At 33.5% G+C, this 24,422-nt stretch overlaps 1 long non-coding RNA gene across 1 annotated transcript in view; it reads right to left on the bottom strand.

Annotated features, from left to right (window-relative positions):
- Window positions 1-10,700: 10,700 nt before the first annotated feature.
- LOC123648041 overlaps window positions 10,701-24,422 on the bottom strand; it is a 48,753-nt gene continuing 35,031 nt past the window's right edge. Inside the window, exon 3 of the long non-coding RNA XR_006738465.1 lies at window positions 10,701-10,836. This is a non-coding gene — a long non-coding RNA (uncharacterized LOC123648041). The remainder of the gene's footprint in view (window positions 10,837-24,422) is intronic.

Below are 24,422 nucleotides of genomic sequence, written 5' to 3'. Positions count from 1 at the left end.
CTTAAAATGTTATTATATAAGGAGCTTGCAAATGTGCAAACCTTTTTCACTAAGATAATGTAGAAAAATATAATTCTTATACTCTAAAAATTCTCATATTCTTCTTACATACAACTAAACTTGCCAGTTGAAAATATTTCAGGCTTTTACAGATAAAACAGTCTGTTTTAAGTTTATACATTCACAAAATTTTATCATGATTCACTTATGTAGTCTCATTTGGATCATTCAGTCTATTTAGATAAGTTGTGTAGTTCTCTAATTTTTGACTCTCCACCACCTCGACATGTGGTTACCTAGCAAAGCTTACTGTGTCATCATGCTAGTCAGGAAAAAGAAGCCCTAGGTTCTGTAAAAATGCAAACATAGTAACTTGAACAACTCCTTGAAGCTGTAGAGAGGTTGTGGAGAGAAATCAGTAATCAAATAGCAGTGTCTTATTTTGAAGGTAACAGATAAAGACATTGTGCCAATTCATTCAAAGTCTACTATAACCGTATGACTATCTGGATAAACCTGTTTAATCTTATGAATCGTATAACCATGATGACATACACATAAAAATCGATCATTTGTCCTTCAATAAAACAGCAAAAAATGAAACAACTATGTACCTATTATTTTATAACACACTGCATCTATTTTTGTACCAGATTCTTTCCTCGCTTGACAAATTATATGTCTGAATTCCTCAGGAAAATATTTTACATGAATTCAAAGAAACTTTTGGTAAGGCTATCCTATTATTAATTACTTTTGCACTCTTTATTAACTTGAAGAGAAATTCGTCAGGAAAAACATAAGATTTTTCTGAGCCTTTATTGATTGTCTTTTCCCTCAGCCTTTGTGGAAAGGAACATATTATGAATTAAGCTGCTTGAACTAAATATAAAGTTCCAGTAAATAATGCTTGGACCTTGAAACTTATCACTAATCTGAAGGTCCAAGTTCTACAAAAATTGCCTACTTACCAACCAGATAATAATTCACGGTAATGAAATACAGGATGTTCTTGGCTCTCCTACATCCAATTTCTCTTTATTCCCTTATTTTAATGAACTTAAAATGATTTCAAATGATCTATATGCTTATCTCTCTTCTTTAAGTATGCACAAATCATGTTTCCGTCTAGAAAAAGGTGATATATTATTCCTAGAGACCAGAAGTTGCCTTGATTGTTCTTAGGTCAAATTATTATTAAAAAGGTCTAACAGTTTCTGAAAGTAACATTACTTTTGATAATACTCCTTTAAATTTGAATTGGTTGTTATCTGAGGAAATAGCAGCTGCATAACTCAAATCTAACTGCATACCCTCCAAATATCATACCTTGATTACAGACAGAAGAAAGCAAGTAAAACAAACTTCAGATTACCTCTGTAGAAAAGTAAACACCAACTTCCAGTAGAGCTATTTCTAGAGCTCCTGCTCCAAGCCTTCATGGAGGATTAGGAGGATTTAGGATATGCACATACAAGAGAAAAGTAAAATCACCCCTAGAAAAGAAAATCCACTCTAAATATAAAATTACTCAAGAAGAATCCTTATAGATCAGGTAACATTCCATGGGGAAGGAACCTACAAACGGATGGGACTCAAAGTGTCAATCTTGGAAAGGCAATGCTTCTGAGGGAGACAAGGTGAAAAGAGAGGGAATAGGATCCTTTGGAGACCAGGTTGTGAAAGAAAAAAAGAAGCAAGAGAGGAAATTAGGTAGATACATGGATATATATTAAGGAAGGTTGATCTAATATGAAATGGCAAAGAGAAAAATAAGCAAGAGAGAAAAACTTAGGATCCAGAAGGACACAGAAAATTAAGATACATTTAATGAGTATATATTAGCATTTACATTCTAATAACAGAGAACATACATTTTCCTCAAGGGCACATAGAAGATTTACAAAACTTGATGAAATATCAGGTTATATTGAAATTATCTATGAGTTCCAGAAAGTAGAAGTATTGGCAACAATCTAAATGCCCATGCATAAAAGAGTGCTTGAATAAACTTTCACACACACTCTCGATGGAATACTATGCAGCTGTAAAAGGGAATGAGATAGATCCCTATAAACTAATACGTAGAGATTTTTAAGTGAAGAAAAAAACAAAAAGTAAAGTAGTACACATAAAATGGTACTTTTTGTAGAACAGAGAAGGGGAAATAAGAAAGTGTATCTGAGCATGCTTATTTTTGCAAAAATAAACACAGAAGGATAAACCAGAAATAATGTAATTCATTCACTTTTGAGGGAAAGTGGGAATGAGTGAAAGTCTTCCAGTACAGTATTGTTACCTCTCTGATTCTAACTTTGTGTATATAGTTTGATTTCTTGAATCATGTTAATGTTGGTGTATTTAATAAAATAACATAGCATGGGAAAATTCTAAAATGGAAAAAAATAACAGAAACAAAAGAACTTACATATTTAAAATTAATAAACTAACCACACAGAAAGAGAAATACTAACCGACATAACTTTTGTACAAAGTATTTTGATTTTATAACTTCAGGTTAAAGAAAAAACAACATATAAACAAATATTTATGTCTAGTTTGTAGGTTAGTGTTTTGCAGTGTTGTGGTTCAACAGTTTTGAAAGTACTTTCTGTGTAATCTAGAATTAAGCATATAGATAATTATATTAAGGATAAGGGAACCACATTTTGCATTATTGGGGAAAGAAGTTCCAATTATGGAAAGGGGTAAGATTAGAATTAACATTGTAGTGTTAGCTTGGAATAGACGATGTCTATTTTAACTCACATTTTTTGCTATATAGATCATAGTTAGGTGATACATAGATGAATTGGTAGACATACACAGTACAGACAGATAGCAACACGCACACATATACACAGAGATAAATTCCTGATCTCTGTACATGGAGAGAGAATAGAACAAATGATATTCTAGTATCAATGATCACTCCTAGCATCCTGATCTTCATTTCTAAATACCATTTTCAGTTAGAAGGCACCAGGGCTTGTTGAAGGAATGGCTGATTCCAAATGTAGGGCGAGGACAGTATAAAATGACATTGAAGAATTTCATTATGCCTGAAAATTAAAAAAAAAAAAAAACAACATTCTTCAAGAATCATGGAGAGATGTCAATCAGACATAAAAGTCAGTTTAAAGAAGTTCCCTCTGGCAAAACCTGGGGAAATTTGAGCATCAAATAATTCAAGATAGTAACAGATTATAATTCATTGAATAAAATAAAATCCATGAATCCATGTTTATATAAATAAAATAAGAATGGAAAACATTCTCTTTTTTTTTACAGTTGAATACAAGCTTAGGTAGGATGATAGAGTTCAAAAATGACCTTTTGGCAATCATCTTAGAAATAATCGAATCAAGGAAGAGTTATGGATGCATGTTAAAAATAGTGGTTAAATATTTTGTTAGGGATAGAATATATACTTATTCTCAAGGTATCCTACAACAAACTACTTATTAGTTAAAGGAAAAATAGTAACATTTCAGTGGAGATATCTGGAAGACGTTAACCAAGTAGTTAAAATTAACATTACTAATGTGACAAAAGAGCAGCATGTGTCCCCCAATATAATGCAGTGAGGAAGACATGTCACTTCTCTAATATTTCAGCCTAAAATGGATATTTTAAATCTATTTGCAAGAAACAACAGGCTAATCCAAATCGAGGGACATTCAAAAAAAAATCCTATAATCTTAAAAAAGAAAAATCCATGAAAAACAAAGATTTAAGAACTGTTCCAGATTAAAAGAGATTATAAAATAGATAAGGAAGTAATTAAAAATGCACAAATTTGTACTTTAATTTTTTGGGTGCTGTTTCTAACATTTTCCATGCCATTAAAATGCTTTGTGAATATCATAATAAACAAATGGGCATATTTTATTATATGGGTAAACTATACTTTTAAAAACATTCTCCAATTTTTAGACAATTAAATAGTTTATGTCAATTTCTCCTGGAATTTCAAAACCTTGGATTTGTTAATTTTTATGCTAGTATTGTTTGGTTCAAACAGATTGATAGCATATTATGCCTTTTATTGTATTTGAGTGTCTCCCTTTTTCTTTGTAAATGCTTTTGCCTAAATATAACCTTATTAGTTGTATTATCATATCTTTTTACTCTAAGCCACTCTCAATAACTTTGTTTTGGATGCATTTTTTGCAAATGTTGTATAATTGGGTTCTAATTATTTATACCATTTGAATGAAAATCATCCTATCCTATGATATTATTAGTTTTGTTAACGCTTCTTTATGGTTTACATTTCTTTCTACCATTTGCTCTATAGTCTTCATTTTTCATTCTTTCAACACTTCTGATTCTTTAAAAATAGGTAGTCTGTTTTTCTAATGGATACCTTATAAAATTTATAACTATAGCACTATTTCTTAATTTCTCTTAGACATGAAAAATGTATATCTGTTAATTTTCTCCTATAAAACATGGAGAAAAGTGTGTTTCTTTAAAATTCATCTCTATAACCTCATCCTCCAAAATACCCAAATGAACCTTTCTAATTATTGTTAACATAATTTTCTTTCAATATGTATAATATGTGCATTCCCTTCTTCAAAATTCTCATTCTTAAGTAGCCTAAAATATATATTTAAATAGATTGCTTGCCATTAATTTTTATAAAACAACCTTTCTGGTTTTCAATCCATTATTTTGATTCTTTTCTAGTTGGTCTGTTTAAATCATCATGATTTTTAAGATTTTTGTTCTCTTCTGTTTTAAGAGTTTTTTTGTTTTTTGTAAGTTGCATAGCTACTATATTACCTGAGTTCTTGCACACTTCAAAATCCATGTCGCCTTTGTACATGAAAGACAATTTGGTGACATTAAGGTTATTGGGCCACAGTATATTTTTCTAAAACTTTTAGACATCATTCCATTTCGTTGGATAATGAACATTGCTGTGGAGATGTTTTAGACAAGCCTTAGGTGACTTGTGTGTTTTTTGTGTGTGTATGTGTGTAAACATGCAAAGATTTCTTTTTATACCTTCTTTTACATATTTCTTGATTGGTCATTTTGTATTAGATCCTAGAATTTATTCATTATGATAAAGTGAGTTTAGAATGCAAGGACAGTTCAAAATTTTTGAAAAACATCAGTGCAATTTTCCATATTAACATGTTAAGAAGAAAAAAAGTAATCACAGACATGAAAGCCAAAAATAATTCCATGAAATGAACATTCATTTACGTATTTTTAAAATATCAGAAAATAGGGAATAAATGTGAATCAAAAGCCTATAGTACTATTATACTAAATGCTAAGACTTTTAAAGATTCACATAAAATTTTTAAAAAGGTAAGATTTTCTATCAATTCTTGTTCTCAATATTAAATATTGTTCTGGAAATTCTAAAATATAATTAAACAAATTGAAGAAATAAGAATACAAACCACCAAGAAAAAGTCGAAGTAGTTTTTATAAGATTTGTACATAGACAGGACAGTTATATACTAGGTATCTATAGGTAAAATTATTTACCTATAGATGAATGGTAATGCCATTGTTTGACTAGAGAAGTTATGGGTTTGGGAATGGGGTTATAATTTGTTATTTTTTGATATACTGGCTTTGAAATACCTGTGCAACTTCCAAGGGAATTTGTTGTGGTTTGTTGAATGAGCAGTTGCACATACCCGTATTGGAAATATTTATTGATTTAAAATTAATTATTTGGAAGGCAATTTCCTCTTCTAATTAATAGGAAAAACATATGTACAATTGATTTTTATAATTTTTATTCTGATAAAATAATTAAAGTACATGAGTGACAAGGAGGAAAAGGTGGCACTCAGATTTCCATAATGTCACATTGGCTATCACTATCTTATTTGCAGGGTAGGCTGGGGAATATGATATTTAGCTGGGTAATCTTTCCTGTCAAATAAAACTGAAACTCTCTTGTGTTTTGTATTCTACTCTATATCTTTATGCCTTATATACCATGACCATATCGCAGTCCGTCATTAGCTTTTAGCAGGATTTTTGCAAGAGCTAATTAAATGCCTCCCTGACTGCATTATCATTAATACATGTAGATGTCATGGATTCAACTAGTTGAAATAGACCTTAGAGGGCATAACTATAAGTCATCTCATTTCATAAAAGAAAAAAATGCAGAAAGAATGAATAAAGAATTTTTCCAAAGTCAAGCTTCAGTAAGTAATGGTACTGGAATTTGTAAAATTGAAGTAATCTGAGTGATTCCATTCAATTTTAAACATCTCTTGTGAATTTTATCATGTTTATATTATAAAATATTTAGGAAAAAAGTATGTAGTGATTAGAAAAGAAGGAAAAGGAAATAAAGTGGAGGTTTAGTCAGAGCAGCATGGCATTAATAGAAAGATTAAAGCCTTTAGAATAATGCTCATCCTAGTCAATCCTCTTTTGATAGCAAGTGAAAATATCCTAATCAAACTACACTTAGTACAAATAAGAGAATTTATAGGAAAGATGCAAAGATATCTCAGAAACCCCAGGGTGGGAACTATAGCTTGTCTCACAAATGCCTTGGATCCAGGAACTGGAAAGGTACCTACAACCAAAGTCCACTTTATTATAGAAAGTATGGACTATATCTGTGACTTCCTCTCTTAGACCATTTTGTGTTGCTATCACAGAATCCCACAGACTGTGTGATTTAGACATTTATTTGGCTCACAATTCTTGTATCTGGGAAGTCCAAAATTGAGGGGGCTGGCAATGGATGAAGGCTTTCTTGCTGTGTCATCCTATGGCTATGATGGAAGGCAAGAGGGGGGAAGGGGGGGAGCTGAACTCATCCTTCATGAGGAACCTACTCCCCACTCCCACAACAACAAACCTGCTCCCAAGATAATGGCATTAATCATTCGTGAAGACAGAGCCCTCATAATCTAATCATATTTTAATGATCCCACCAGTCAATATTATTGCTTGGGGATTAAGTTTCCAACACATGAACTTTGAAGGACAAATTAAGAATTAGATTCATTCACCCACCCAGTCGCAGCAGCCTCAGACAAAGCGAGAACCTCCTAACTTAGGAAGAAAACCCATATCTGCAGCAACTGGAGTTGTCAGAAGTCTCTCTTGTCATCACTATAGCACAGAACTGAACTTAGATCACCTGTACTCAGACGTGTTGATGGTAGATATGGTAGGGCAGCATTACAAATCCAACAGAAGTAAGAGGAATTTTATTAAATTAAGTGAATAGGCTCGAGTGCCATGCAGATGTGAGACAAAATATACTGAGTGGTCAGATAATTTATTTTTCATACTATAGTTCCTAACTAATAAGGAAATCAATTTTGAATACATACGATATGATTTAATGATCCAATTACCAATGAAAATTACTTTGTTACAGGGTTCAATAAAAAAGTGAAGAAACAAAACTGTTTTAATAGACATTTCTTATTACTCTATATAATCTCTTTGGCTCAGCAACTCTAATTTTAGGAAATTAACCTAATAAATTAATGATATATATATGAAAAATATTTAAATACTATATTCATAACAGCATTATTTATAATATCAGGATCCTAAATATCCTCAAATACAATGGTGTTTCAAAAATTAAGGTACATTAATACAACAGAACACTCTCAGTCTTTAAAAATAATATTTTTCCAAGATACATTGTAATTTTTTCAGTGAAGAAATATACCAGAAAATGGACCAATAAACACAGCAAGCGAATTAAATTGTTTGTGAAGTATCTAAAGAATGGAAAAACAAACACCACATGTGCTCACTATTAAATTAGAACTAACCAATAAGCACGCCTGTGCAGAGGGAAGTATAACTCAATGGAAATCAATCAGGAGGAGATAAGCAAAATCCTACCCAATGGGTACAATGAACACTATCTGGATGATGGACACACTTACAACCCTGACTCAAGCATTATAAAAGTGATCTTTCTAAGCAAAAACATGTGTACCCTATAATACTATGAAATAATAATAATGAAAAGATATATCATGGGGAAAAAAAAGATCCTAACATTGAGCGGTTTACAAAAGTTTTCTGTGCTGTTAGTGAGAACATCAGCTGCTACAAGGCCATTTATGGTGGAAAAAAAAAAAAAGAAAAAGAAATAGGTTGTGCAAACAATTCCAGATACTTTTTTTCAAGAAACTGACTTCAGTGGTAAGTTCCTCTCCTTCACCTACAGAATCAAGTCCCGATTCTCCAGCATTCACTCCATCCATCCAGCACCATCTCTATCATTATTTTCTGATTAATGTTAGCCAAACTTCTTGCCTCAAAAATGCCCCTTCCAGTAAGCAAGACAGCAACACAATATTAGGTGAGCACTAACATTTAATATTTTTTTTGAAATTTTATATTTTATATGAGTTTGTTTTTATATTCTATTTGTTTGAATTAAAAGAGAAAGCACAATTTAAAAAAATTTTTAAACTCTCAAATTTTTCCAAGTACAAATATATAATTTAATTCCATTGTGGACATCTAATAATTTGGCTTATTAAGCTATTTAGCTAAACATCTCTAAAATAAAGATTCCAAGGAGGAAATTCCTTCTCATTTCTTCCACCATTCTCCCCCACTCCTGTTCCTTTTCATTCTCCTCCTTCTTATGTAATTCTGTGTGTGTCTGTATTGTGTATTCTGACAAAATATTTACTTAAAAAAGGTATTTTTCAGAAGTACATTATAACCACATAGTATATAAATAATCAAGCTTCTGAAAAAAAGTAAGGCCTACATTACTAAAGTCCAGTAAACATTGACAGAGATTGTCTTTGCCTTGAGTTTTATTTCTGAGCAACCCAACTGAAGGCAAGAGTTGAATTAACATTATAAACACCAAGAATATGCAGCTTCATATGTGTGTGTATATATATGTATATTTCCAAATAGATTTATATTTCCATATATTTGGATTCAAATTATTATTTTCAAACTGGATCATGAACCATTAGTAGATCACAAAATCTATTTAGTGTAGTGGGCTCCCATTATCTTTAAAAATGAAATGGAAATAGAATAGGATAAAAATATATCAGAATATATCACACAAAATAAATATACATGAAACTTTTATTTCAACTATATATATAAAGAAATGTATTTATGCGTATGCTAAATATCAATGTAAAGTGAATTTCTTCCTGTGGAAAACAAAAAAATTTGAAAGATACTGATTCAAGATGACTGATTGATTGAATTTCTCACCTTCTTTCCAGATGCATTTTGCTATTGAATAGACATGAAAAATGTGCATGTGAAATCTTTTTAAGACTCTGAATAAATATTAATAAATGGATTCAAGGTCTTAGTAGATGTTTGCCAAATTAATGCACAGGCTGTTAGACTGAAATAAACAGTTGATATTAATGTATTTATTCATTTAGATGGAAATGTTATTTTAAGAAATATAATCTTGGATTCTGAATTGTCCATATTGAGAATCTTCTTTGAAGAAATCCACTGGAGAATTATTGAGTGCTTGAGAAAATTTGGGATGCATTGAGATACCTCTGAGATGTTTGCGAAGGTGATGAATTTTACTAGAGCTCTTGTAGGTCTCTTTGAAACTTGATTATCATTCTCCTTCTTAGAGAACAAATATTTGCCATATGACTACATTCAGTCATTAATTCATCAAATATTAATTTTGTTCCTACCGTGTGTCAGTGACATCCTGGGTTCGAGAAATGGCATATTAGCAAAACGAGAGGTTCTGACCTGCATAGAACTTACTTTGCAATGGGCAAAAATAAATAATAAACACAATGAAATAATTAAATAACCTTAAATAAACAAGTTCTAGGAAAAAATTTAAAAGCATATTACAATGAAGAGTGCCTAGGATGTGGGATAGGAACTATTTTAGATATTTCTGTTAGGAATGAGGTCTTCATGCATGCAACATTGACCTTAGCTCTGAATAATGATAAGGGACCACTATTACAAAGATCTGGGGCAAGAATGGCAAGTGTGAGAGCCCTGTGGCAGGTTCCAAGATGGAAGGGCAATATACAGCTGGCGCCAATTGTGTGAAGAGGAGAATGGAGCAATAAAAGATGAGAATGAGAAGTCAGGTTCTAGATCAATCAGTCACAGTGTTGTAGGCCAGTGTGATGAGTTGGGATTTCACTTAGATTCATTAGGAAGCTATTTAAGCATTACAACAAGGGAGATAATATAAGAACTTTTCATTTTGAAAAGGTTACTGTGTCTGATATGTAGAAATTAGACTGTTAAAAAATAAAGGTGGACTCCAGAGGAACATTTAGATGGTGTGACAATACTTTTGGTCATGATAATGGATTAATTGTGCCACCATTAGATAAACAGAAAAATAATATGAATAATCATTATCATAAAAACATTTATAGAGCACTTATTCTATGCCTGACAATACACTAAATATTTTACATACACTATCTCAATTAAACTTTAGAACAACTCTGATCAACATACTAAAATTAATTTCAATTTACAAGTAAGCAAAGAGTCTAAAGCAGAGTCTAAAGTCTTATATTTTTCATTTATTCAACAAATATATAGTGACCATATATTAAGAATTTATATAATTATTTACCTACATTACATTTTATTTTTCTTAAGATAGACTGAATACAAACATTATTTAGCTGACTGTCTTAGTCTGCTCAGACTGTCATAACAAAATACCAAGACTATTATTAAGACTGCGTGGCTTAAACAACAGACATTTATTTCTCACAGTTCTGGAGGCTTTGAAGTTCAAGATCAGGATCCCAGCATAGTCAGTTTCTGATGCGGCATCTCTACTTTGTAGGCAGCTGCCGTCTCACTCAGGACCTCATTTTTGTGCATGCAGAAAGAGAGAGAGAGAGACTTCTTTGGTGCCTCGTCTTATAAGGATATTAACCTTATCAGGACTGGACCATTATGACTTTAACTTTAATTACCCCCTTATCGGCCGGGCGCGGTGGCTCACGCCTGTAATCCTAGCTCTGGGAGGCCGAGGCGGGTGGATCGCTCGAGGTCAGGAGTTCGAGACCAGCCTGAGCAAGAGTGAGACCCCGTCTCTACTAAAAATAGAAAGAAATTATCTGGCCAACTAAAAATATATATACAAAAAAATTAGCCGGGCATGGTGGCTCACGCCTGTAGTCCCAGCTACTCGGGAGGCTGAGGCAGTAGGATCGCTTAAGCCCAGGAGTCTGAGGTTGCTGTGAGCTAGGCTGACGCCACGGCACTCACTCTAGCCCGGGCAACAAAGTGAGACTCTGTCTCAAAAAAAAAAAAAAAAAAATTACCCCCTTATCATCAATTACAGTCACATGGAGGTAAGGGCTTACATATATGAATTTTAGGGAGACAGATTTCAGTCCATAGAACTTATAAAATGTAAGTCGCATGTATTAAATTGTACAGAGGAGGTAGAAGCTGAATTGGTCCCTAGTCCTTATGTTCTTGTAGATAAAATACATTCCATTTTTTGGTACTTTTTCATTTGCATGAAACACCAGTTTAGAACTTAATCTTTACTCTCCCCATCACTTGATTTTAATATTCTATGTTTATCATTTTAGTCAAGCAATCAGTTAAGAACAAACTGGGTATCTTAGCTTCTTGTCCTAAACCCATCTTTATTGGAATCACTTTCAGAATTCACTAAAATTTGATTCCTGTATTTCATCTAGATTCAGAATCAGAATCTCTGATTATAAACTTTGTCCCTGACGTTTTAAATAATATCCTGGTGAGCATAAAAGTTTGAGAACCATTGACTAGATGGTAACTGCATGCTTAATCACAATAGGAAGCAGCTTGACTGCTAAAACAGAGTTAGCATAAAGTTTGTAGCACTTCAGCAGCTCAATGAATCCATCCTGAGAACAAACATCATTTTCACCTCTAAACTGGATCCGTTAGGGAAGTGTGTTATTTACATCATCACTTTTCATAAAGGGCTAGTATTTCTGATAATGGGAAAATAAACTCGTTAACCACGAATGTGCTCAGATCTTCAGGCCCACAGCTGTCTCATTCTCTCATCTAACAAAGGTATATGTATAAAATGCCTATCAAGCAAACCAGATGCTCTTCCACAGAGACTTTAGAATAATTATGAGGATCCATGAACACCTCTCCTCAATACTTTGATGTCAGAACATCAATACTTTGATGTTCAGTGTAATTCTAGCATTAAGATTTTTTAAGCAGAATTTGGTTAAAGATGCCTTCCTTCTCTGTCTTAAGTTTGGCAGATGACACACAAAAGAGGTATTAAAAGGATCCAAGCTCAAAATGAAAAACTTTTCTACTCAGCCATCTTTAGTAAACTATACCATCTTTAAGCCAGTCAGGAAACTTGATTTGCTTTTTCCATCTCTCAAAGGTCTGCCTCTTTACAGCTTCTATAAATCCTGAGAAATAAACAAGTAAAAACCATTATCACCTGCATATGCAACGATCAAATAGAAGAGTTATGGAATGTAGAGGATCCCATAAAGCCAAAACACTTCTAGGCTGGATGGCAACCATTACACGCTGGACTGCCCACAGTGATTGTGTATATAGGGTTTGAAGAGTAAGTGAGGATTATGTAGGTGGAGGGAAGGGAAAAAGGAGGCAATGTGGTGTCAACAGCTTGTGATCATGTATTAATCAAGAATCTTTTGATTGAAATAATGTAATCCAGGATGGCTATCTTCACTGTAACAAAGGTACTATTTTCAAAAGTGCCATCTGTGTAATTTACTATTTTGCACATCCATGTATACAACTATATTCTTAGATAAGCATACATATGCCTTTGTTGGGGCCTTGGGGAATGGAAGTGGATTTGGAATATTACAGAAGGATGCCAAAGAGAAAGATTTTGACATTAAAAAGAACACTTTGCTGTAGAGCAGTTGGCTTGAAAATGACACAACTTTCAAAGACAAGGGATTTTCTAATTTTTTAGCCTCCATTTAATATATTGAAGCCAGAATGAAATAGTTTTGAGTAAGAGAAATTCTAGATAGACAGAGATAGTAAGTAAAAGGGAAGTGTACCTCTTTTGGCTCTGAAAGAGAAGACTGTGGACAGAGAAGCCTGACAGGGGTCAGTGATAAATGAAGGAAGATAGACTGTCAACCATGTACTCCGATATGCAATGTTCTGAGGAATAGATTGAGGGAGACCCTAAGGATAGAGAAAGGTTTTCTTACCAGGAACACTGACTTCTGTTTGTTACTGAAGGATATAATTCAGCGTCTTGTATTTGGACTTCTTATATGCCTATGCCTCAACATCTCCTTACATCTGATTTGTTCCTGAACACACACCACTACTTAGTATGTCTTATTTGTATTTAGATACCAAACAAGATGCCTGTCTTAAGGTCTGAACAAGCCAGTAATTGATCAGAAAATCATGGGTAATATTTTATAACCCGACTGCTCATTCTACTTTTTTAACTGCATGGGATCATGGGAACTGTATGAAATTTAAATAAAATCAGTTAAACAGAACTAGCTTTCTGTTGTGCCTAAGAAACTTATTACCTGGTTACAGAGAAGAATTAACACCTAAATCTCCATTTCTTCCACAGTAGTAAAAGGATAATATCATTATGCATTATTTATACAAAGATTAGAGATAATATATGCAAAGAGCCTGAACATGGTAGTCATTCAATAAATGAAAAAATCATTTTCATATTGCAGCAGCTTTAACATTATGTTAACAGCCTTCACTTGTCTTTTCATTTCATTTATTTCTACTGACTTAGGATAAGGAAGTTACCAGTAGAATTTTGCATATTCAATAGTTATGAAGCACAAATATTTTATGCCACATTATTAAAATTATAGAGGAAAAACACTTATAGCCCACTTATTTTAATAGCTAACATGCTTTATGACACTCTAATTAACAATATATCATTAAATTATAGTAATTAAATTGAACTGGGTCTGACACCAGAAGTTGGATTTTAAAAATAGTATTTTGTAATGAAAACAGCTTCCACAAAATCTTAATAATTCCTTTCTATTAAGACTTCCTACTGTGAATTAAATCGTACCCTAGGGGATTAAAATAGTTGAGGCCTTCCCCCCACACACACTAAGTTAGGCCAGATCCCTGAGAACCTAGTTATGCAGTAATACTAGTAAAAATACTCAGGTGAATGAAGACCTTGACTTTGACTGCAATAATATTTTAATGCAATTATGTTAAGTTTAATGGCAGATTCTCCTCAATATGGTACTAATTTTATTACCACTGATAGCTGGGTTAATAAAAGATGATTAATTTTTAAAAAGTTTAAGACTAGAGAATGCTCACAGTATTGTATGGGGCTTACTTGTATATCTTCACTTAGAATGTAGCATTAGGTATATTCTAGGTGTCTGAGAAAGCTGCCAAGTTTAGTCACTTCAGGAGCCTAAACTGGACATTTAGAGGAACTTCTGCCTAGCAAGATTAAACAACTTGGTGAAAACACAGCCAGTTAATTATAAATGTACTTCTCCAAAGTACATTTATAATGTAATTTACAACAAAACAAAAAACTAATGATAGACATATTACATGTAATATCTTTAATTTGTACAATTCTAACAACTTTGGTGTTACTTCCATATAATAGATTAAAGAAAAAATGCTAGACATAAGGAAACACAGGTATTAAGTGTCTGAATGGGGTTTTAGCCCATAGTTTCCTGTCTCCAGGGTCTATGTTCTTTTACTCTGTGTTCTTGTAGTCTAATGTAATTGAGAGCTTAAATAAATCTGAAGAGATTTACAACTAGTATAGACTGGATTTTTTTTTTTTTTTGCCTTCGGCTATATATTTTACTTCTATAAGTGACAATAACAACATTGGGTAATTATCTAATTGTTTAATCTATTCATTAGACCTGAAAGATTCTTCAAAATTCTAATCCATTTCTATGACAGAGCCACTAGTTTAACCCAGTCTTCTGGCTCTGAATCCAATACCTTTACTATATAATAGATGATTTGGACATAAAATATTTAAAAATACTCCTCATATGAATAAAATTAATTTTTTCCACTTTGGTTCTTCACATTGAAGCAATCTCTATTTACATGTTTAATAAGTTATTTTACATAAATTGGCTTCTAATGATTTAAAGGATTTTATCTTATCCCAAGTCTAACTTTTTCTTTTGTTTGACTTTGTAATTTTAGCTATGAAATATATCATAGTAAACTTAAGTAACTAACAGGTGGAGCGCAGCAAATAACCTACCCCAAATGCTGCTATTTTGTAAGCCAAGAAAAAGTAGTTTAACAATAGCAGATTCTAGTGGAGAGCAATAACCAAATGATGCAATTAAGCATTGAATAGGAAAAATCAAAACTGGTAATGACAAAGGTAACTGCACTCTTTGAGGGCAATAGAAATATTTATCAATGAAAGAAGCTGAATCTGAAAATGACATATCCCAAATCTTGTTGTTTTGTTGTCTCTTGTTATTGTTAAACTTTTTACTGTATATTTTTAAATAAACCAGGGTTCAAATTACATCCTGATACTTTTCATTTGGCTAACTGGGCAAGATTTTTAATAAGCTTGTGCTTACTTATGTCATTTGTAAAGTGTGGATAATTTTTCAGGACTCATGAGAATTAAATAATAGAATACATGTAAAGTGCCTAGAATATTGTAGGTATTCAAGAAAGAGCAGCTCCTTTCTAGCTTCCGGGCCCTACATATTTTTTTATTTGTCATGAAGATGAAATGCACAAAAGCACATTTTGCAAGCACTTCACTTTAACAAATAATGCTGTTCTTGAGAAATGCCAGTTCACTCTCTCTTTCTCTGCTGCATTAGTAATTGAAATGAACATTCAAGTGACAGAAGTTCGAAGGGATGATCCAGATTGATAGTCAAGAGAAGAGTAGCATTAATTAGGAAGAAGAATTTTAAATTAAAAATTTGGTCAGTAGTTAATATATGTCATGACAAAATTTTTAAAGGAACAAAAGAATTTAGCTAAAAGCAATTTTTCTTTTCTTTTTATTTCAGAGTATAAATGCTTTTCAGGGTACAAATACTTTGGTTACATAAATTGCCTTTGCACCACCTCAGTCAAAGCTACAAGTGTACCCATCCCCCAGACAGCACACCCACAACACCCATTAGGTGTGAGTTTACCTATCCTCTCCTCCCCCCTCCCACCTGCCCAACACCAGATGAATGTTGCTTCCATATATGCACATAAGTTTTGATCAATTAGTGCCAATTTAATGGGGAGTACATGTGGTGTTTGTTTTTGCATTCTTGTGATAATTCACTTAGGAGAATGGGCTCCAGCTCCATCCAGGAATACAAGAGGTATTAGTTCAACATTTTTTTACGGCTGAGTACAACTCCATGGTATACATATATACATATACCACATTTTATTGATCCACCCATGTATTGATGGGTACTTGAGTTGTTTCCACATCTTTGCAATTGTGAATTGTGCTGCTATAAACATTCTAGTGCAGATGTCTTTTTTATAGAATGTGTTTTTTTTACTTTGATTCGTATGGAACCAGAGAATACCCCGTATAGCCCAAGCAACCTTAAGCAAAACAAACAAACAACAACAACAACAAAAAAAAAAACAAATTGGGAGGCATCAATTTAACAGACAAGTTACAGTACAAGGCTATAGTAACCAAAACAGCATGGTATTGGCACAAGAAGAGAGACATAGACCAATGGAACAGAACTGAGAACCCAGATATAACACCATCCTCATATAGCCATCTGGTCTTTGACACAGCAGACAAAAACAAACCCTGGGGAAAAGAATTACTATTCAATAAATGGTGCTGGGAAAATTGGATAGCCACATGTAGGAGACTAAAACAGGATCTGCACCTTTTACCACTCACAAAAATCAACTCATGATGGATAACAGACTGAAACCTAAGGCATGAAACTATAAGAATTCTAGAAGAAAATGTTGAAAAACTCTTAAAGACATTGGCCTATGCGAAGAATTTATGAAGAAGACCCCAATGGCAATCATAGCAACAACAAAAATAAATAAATGGGACCTGATCAAACTAAAAAGTTTCTGCACAGCCAAGGAAACTATCATTAGAGCAAATAGACAACCTATAGAATGGGAGAAAATATTTGCACGCTATATATCCAATAAAGGGCTTATAACTAGAATCTATATAGAACTCAGGAAAATCAGGAAGAAAAAAATCAAAAACCCCATTTATAAGTGGGCAAAGGATGGGAACAGAAACTTTCCAAATAAGACAGACTAATGGCCAAAAAACATGAAAAAAATGTTCAACATCTCTAATCATCAGGGAAATGCAAATTAAAACCACAATGAGATATCATTTAACCCCAGTGAGAATGGCTTTTATCAAAAAGGCCCAAAACAACAAATGTTGGCATTGATGTGGAGAGGTGGGAACATACATGCACTGCTGGTGGGACTGGAAACTAGTACAACTAGTTTGGAAATTAGTATGGAAAGTAGTATGGAGATACCTCAAAGAACTAAAAGTAGAACTACTATTTGATCCAGTGATCCCACTACTGGGTATCTACCTAAAAGCAATTTTTCTACTTATTGCTATGCCTCAGCCATACTAATAACCTTCTAATAGGCAAAAATTGTGATTTCTTATGTAGACAATTTTATATTCATTTAACAGCTAATAGTACATTATACATAGTATTCTGTAACTTTATTTTTTCACTGAATATAAATATATTTTGGAAATAATTATATTTTTAATGACTATATAAGTATTGCATTATATGAATGTATCAGAATTTTTTAATCATTTACCTCATAGTGAACATTTAGGGAATTTCAAAACTTTTTCTATTACAAAAATTTCTAAAATATATTTCCTTATATGCACACATTTTTGCAGCAGTAAAATTGCATTTGTATAAAATATAATTTCTGGGTAAAAAGCAGATAAAGTTTGATTGATAAAGTCTAATATTATCAATCAATAGATGTTGAAAATTGCATCCATAGAAGTTCTACCAGGTTATTTTTTACTAGCAATTTTGAGAGGAAAGTTTTTCATAGCTTTGCTCAAGAATATCAAAGTTGTTTTACTTTTGCCAATTTTTAAAATTTGTAGCTCTATTACAAGTAAGGTAGATTGGGCTTTTTTTTCCATAGATTTAAGACACATTGTCATTTTCTTTCCTGTGAACTCTTGTTCACTTTACTTACATACTGTGTTATTGGCCATTTTATTATTGCTATATTGAGGTGGTTGACATATTAAGAAAAATGATCTGTTTATGATAATTTTCTTAAGATTGTTATTTGTCATTTTGACAGTTTTTTCTCCTCCTATTATCATTATTTTCTTTTATAAATTTTGGTTTTTCTATCATATTAGAAAGGCTTCCACATTCTGCAATTATAAAAATAAAATTCTTACATGTTTTTTTCTAGTCACACAAGCACACCTAGCTGGGAGGTTGGGAAGTACAGTCTTTATTCCAGGTAGCCATGTGCCCATCTAAAATTTGGCATTTTCTTTTATTAAAGGAACAAGTGAATGTCCAGCCAGCACCAAAAGCATACACACACACACACACAGCATAGATATATAGCATAAATATACAAGCATATATATATGAGTTATTAAGCTTCACAACTATAAAATGATTTTTATGGTCTCTCTGTATTCAAAATATAGCCTCAGATAACATCATTAGGGGTTCCAGAATGTTATTTGTAAATTAATGGTCAGGCAAGCTTGAAATGGGTTAGCTTGAAATAGGAGAAAGAATAAAGGGATATGTAAATGATTTAATTTCTTGACCTTCTTATGGGTTTGGAATTTTCTTCCACAAACAGGTTAATGGATTTCTGCAAACATTGGTTCCTATGAGAAAGGCCACTGAATGGGATCATCTGTTTCCCAAACTTTAAATCCTGAGGAGGAATAGTTTTGGTTAAAGGGGCAACACATAGTGAAAAACATAGCATAAAAGTTAATGAGCTAAGGGAGTGTTTATTTGAGCAAGAACTTTCTGGGAAAACACTGATGGTGTGAGTCAAAGCAATAATTTAAATCTTGTGATCTGGGAAATATCACTTTGAACTCCACTACTTTTGATGGGATATTAAAATTTGAGCTCCCAAACAACTAACTCCTTTTTCTCCTAGAGCTTCTTATGGGCTATGTTTCTGTCACTTGGAAATAAGATAATAATTCCTCCCTAGATTTACAAAAGTCTTCCTTTATGAGAGTTTTGTTGAGATAAAGTAGAGGCTTTAGGGCACACTTTGATTCCTTGTGAGCTCCCAAAGAGGTTGGAGAATAAGGAGGAAAGGAAGACAGAAAACTAAAATAGTATGTGAGTGATTGGCTCTTAAGTCCCATTAATATTTTTTTGTGTGTGACATTCTCCTACCTCTAATGGCCTCAGAACATACCTGATGTCAAAAAGCTGGGGAAAAAATCTAACAGCTTTAATAAGTGAAAGTCCCCAAGGTCATTCTTTTGCAGTTTACGTCAGGAATTTATTGACTGAAATAAAATGTTGCTGCAGTGGGAAGATGCAGCTGGTATTAGAGAAACCTGGGATATTTGCTGTAAAACATTTAATTCTCCTGTATGCATAGATGTTTCATGTTAAAAAAAAAAAAACATCCTGAAGGATCTGCATGACTCTGGGGAGAGAGAAGTTCTATCCATATCACTGTTGCCAAAGGAGACAGACTGACCCTGCATCCATTCCTTGTTCTACTGCGTCACTTTCTAGGTGTAGCAGTCCCCTTTTGCTTCTACTGTTTTCAGAGTTCTGCTGATAAGGATTTTAAGTCACCTCCACACCAGTTTGGGAGCCATGTTCTCTTCACTCCTCCCCCAGCTCCCCTCCATACCAATTTGTAAAGCTTACTTAACGAAATGCTAGTTTTTAAAAGTGTTTTGCAAAGAATGCCCATGGGCAGAATGGCTGGCTCTCTGGTATGGCTGATTCCTTTCTGGTTGTGTTTCATGGAGTGGTATAGGGTTAGGAAGAAGAGATATGTTGACTCCCTTTGTATACAACAACAGCCTGTGTATTTTGACTAAAGCCAGAATGTCCATGTGCAAACCCCAGTATGATGGGTTACAGAGCTGAAGAGATGAACAAGAGTTGGAATAGAACCAGTGAGCCCATGATCCTCTCTAGAACCTGCTGGTAGGGTCTATTGTGTTCAACAGTATGTGAAATTAAGACCTCTCTAGCCGATGTAAGATGAAAGACATCTACATTCTTTTTTTTTTTTTTTTTTACAATCTAAACTAATAACCCCTGAAATCTAGCTTTAATTCCCACTGCTTAACTGAAAATACTCTCCAAACCTAAGATACACCAATGACTTGTTTCCTTCCTATTCCTCATGTTTCTTGATACTTCTGTAGTCCTTGACCCGATGGCTGATTGCTTTGTCTCTGTTGCCATCTAAAAATATTACAGCTATGATAATCTGCATGATATTATATTGGAAAACCTGACTGGTTATTGTGTGTTTACACGACCATACTATAGGTAAGGCTTTCTAAAACAAGGAGCTGGGGTACGATATAAATTTAATTAAAAAATCAAAAACAAGATAAATGACCTTAAAACCTATGTTCTACATCAAGTGTGTAAAACGTTCAGGTTGCTGAATACCAGAAGACGATTTGACAAGTATAATTTTGGGGAGAGATGCTTCTTTTATTTTTATTTCAGTCTGTCATAATGAGTGGACAGAACTCAGCAGAAAAAGGTGGAAGAATTGCCTAATTTCCAAAGGCTAAGAATAGAAACTACAGATGAGAGATTGCCAATGAAGAAAATTCTCCAAAAGACCCACAAAACAAAACCATTCCTAAAATATACATAAGCATCTTCCAAAACCAGAGACTCAATGCTAGTTCACTGAAAGTTATAGTTCGAGTCTAACCTTTCTTCCCCGCTTTCTTCTCTTTTCTCCTTGAACTCCAGTCCCAGACGGGTCAGACATCTCTGTGAGCCAGCTCTGGGGGTAGAGGTGTGGAAACACTAGACAGAGAAAGAAAGAAGCTGCCAAGCATATTCTTTCTTTTCCCCATCATAGGATTCCCAGTCTATACCAGAACTTAGCTCAGGGAGGGGAAAGATAATATTTTAAATAATTTCAGCAGTTTGATATTCTCATTACTAAATTGAAATAATACCCTGCTCTGTAATAGAAGAGTGAATAGAAAAGTCAAAGTGAAAAGAATATACACAGCTGAGCAAATTTAAAGAAACAATGGGAGATTAAAAAATTGTGGAATTATTACATTCCACAAGTCAAATTTGCTCAGAGTACTAGGTACATATGTTTAATATGGACAGTTTAGAAAATACAGAGAAACCAAAAAATTAAGCTTATATTAAGCCCTCCAGGGTTGCTTAAGTACTGTAAATATTTCTTTCTACATACACAAACATACACATTCATACTATCCGTATTCTTTTGTAATAAACTTTTTCCTTTAATATAATAATATACCATAAATATATTCCCAAAGCTTCAACAACTGAATTAGGTCTTTATGATTCTATAGTATCTGATACTTAAGCCTATCATAGTATTTTATTATTTTATATTGAATTGTCTGATAAATTGTTGTGTCCCTCTTTGGTAGGCAGAATTCTAAAATGAATCGCCAACAACCCTAAGCCTTGTGTAACTCCCTCCCTTTTAGTGTGGCACAACTCATGAGTTTGATAAGCTATTATGCCCATGATTTTGTTACACTACATGGCAAAAGGTAGATGATCCAAATGAGTCTAACCTGATCACATTTACCCTTGAAAAGTGCAAAGTTTTCTCTGTCTAGGTCCAGAAGTGGAAGTCAGAGAGATACCAACCATGAGAAGGCTGCAATTTGCTGTTGCTGGCTTTAACAATGGAGGGGGTCATATGGCAAGGACTTTGGGAAGGCTCCAGGAGAGCAGGTCCCAAGCTTTTACAACCAGAAAGGACACAATGATCTCAATCCTTTGGCCCCTAGAAATGGAATTCTGTTAACAACCTGAACAATCTTCCCTGGATTCTTCCCTAGACCCTCCATATACAAAACTAGCCTGGCCATCTTGACTTTGGCTTGTTAGACCCTAGGCAGAGAACCCAATTAAACCTTGCCATGATTTCTGGCCTGCAAAACTGTGAGCTAACAAATAGGTATTGTTTTAAACTACAAATTTTACAGTAATTTTTTGCACAGCAATAAAAACTGCCCTGCAAAAGTAGATTATAAGTTTCTTAAGAAAAGGGCTGTCTTGTTCATGGTCATAATCCCAGAAGCAAGGGCAGTGTTGACAAAATAAACACTTATTGAAAACATGAATTAATGGATGAACTTCATGAACTTGTTGTGGGGATAAAAAGAGATATTATGGGAGGTTGTAACTATAAATTGCAGTATAAATGTGAAGAATTACTTTCGTCTCAATCCAGGATGACACCTGAGTGTGTCCTGGAATACTGTAGCCAAAGCCTGATCCTGCTCAATAGGAAAGAATCCGTGACTCAAGTGGGAGGCGTCTGGGGTGGAAGGGGTGGGAGGAGACAGCCTTCTGAAGACAATGTATTGGGCCTGAATCTCTGCATTCTGTGCATGAAATCCACATACCTTTTTAAAATTAGGCTTATAAAAGATGAAAAGTAGAAAGCAAGGTCACATTTACTTCTTGTCTAAGGTCGCCATAAGGTAAATGAATGGGGAGTAAGAGTAGCTTGGGTGCAATTTTTCATCCCTAGAATGCCAGTATGCAAGATTTATTAGATATAGAAATAGCATAGTCTAATGGTTTTATTTGTATATTTAAGCATTCTTTTTGAATGAATATTAAAATTATAAAACATGTATAAAATAGTACAATTGTTCAAATTATGACTACAACTTATATATAGCCAGTTTTATTTGAGTAACTTAACTGGTAAAAAGTTGTTACGCATTGTTCAATCATGCTTGGATATTAGTCTCATATATGTAAATATTTTTAAATGATTTATATTTAATCATAAAAGTGCCCAAAGGTAACTTGTGTATTAATTTGGACATTGATATTTTCCAAAGGACTTACAATAGTTTCCCTCAGATTGTTTACAGGTCGCAGTGAATACTCTATTTTATCTGGAACTGGGGAACACAAAAGAAGAAATCTAAATCAAAGATTTTCCATTTCTCAAAGCAGTTCCCAGATGCAGCTAACAAATTGAATTAGCCAATAAAAATGAACACAATCTGTCTGACAGATTGAATTTCTAGGGAGAATGTTATTGCTTTTTATCTATAACTTGGAATGCATTTTTAAAATTCTACTTTTAAGTTATAGAATTCAATCAACATAACTTAAACAAAATATTTTAAAAATCTAATTGGTGTGGTTTCTTTATCACCTGCATTGTTTTTCCTGTTTCCTTTGAATTTATAATTACATGAAATAAATTATTAATACAGTTGGGAAAACAGATATGCCATTAAACCCTAAAACCTATAGAGCTACAGTTTAGATGACACCATTTAGTTGTGATGAAACACATAGTGGGAATTCAAAAGATATGAAAATAGACATTTACTGACAGCTGAATAAGGGTGAATTAACAGGCAGTTGTTGTGTTACAGTTTCCTCTGATTTTGTCTTGAGGTCTCTCTCTGGAGAGTGGCTATAAACTCTAGCCCTGCCCTGCCAGGGCTCCAGGGGACTTGGTCATAAATGTTTACAATGTACCTCTCAGGGATACTTCTTTATTCTGGTGACAGCCTAATGCCTAAGTGCCCGACCCCTGACCAGGCATGCCTCTCACAGGAACTTGGTTATGCTGGCAGATACCTTTGTGGCTCTTGTCTAACTTGTTTCCAGTTTATTCCTGCCAAGATAGCCACTCTCCAGGAGAGCTCTGACCGGGAAAGAAGTTAGGTTCAGGAGTGTCAATAAGGTGAATAGTTCCAGGCTTGCTCAAGGGCTTCTCAGGTTACCTCTGCATCATATACTTTCAAGTTAGTCCTAAATTGTTCCACAGGCGTTGATTACAGCTGTTGAGTTAAGTGATCTTGACTGTGGTTTCAACTCATAATGAAATCATCTACTTCACCAAAGAAAGGTAAGATATAGAGAGGTTATTACATTTGGTTACATTTGGAATATAGATTGTGGTGGAGTAAAAACTTAATGGATTATTTTCCAATAATTTCCAAAGGCAAAGAAGGAAATTTAAAACAGGATTGTATCTGGACATTCTGTCACTAGAAATAACTTAAAGACTAAAGGAAGAATGAAATTAATTTAGAAAGCAGGTTTATGTTTTGGTATGATTTTAAAAATTAAGCTGGGTTCTTATAGTCTGAATTAGGATAGTAGTAATATGAAGGGACAAAAATGAAGAATTATACATAAGTTGAGCTGGAAAGTGAG

The sequence above is a fragment of the Lemur catta genome, chromosome 12 (assembly GCF_020740605.2).
Source record: "Lemur catta isolate mLemCat1 chromosome 12, mLemCat1.pri, whole genome shotgun sequence".
NCBI classification, from domain to species: domain Eukaryota; kingdom Metazoa; phylum Chordata; class Mammalia; order Primates; family Lemuridae; genus Lemur; species Lemur catta.
Note: the sequence above shows the minus strand (reverse complement) of the source record. Positions and strands in the feature narration are given on the sequence as shown.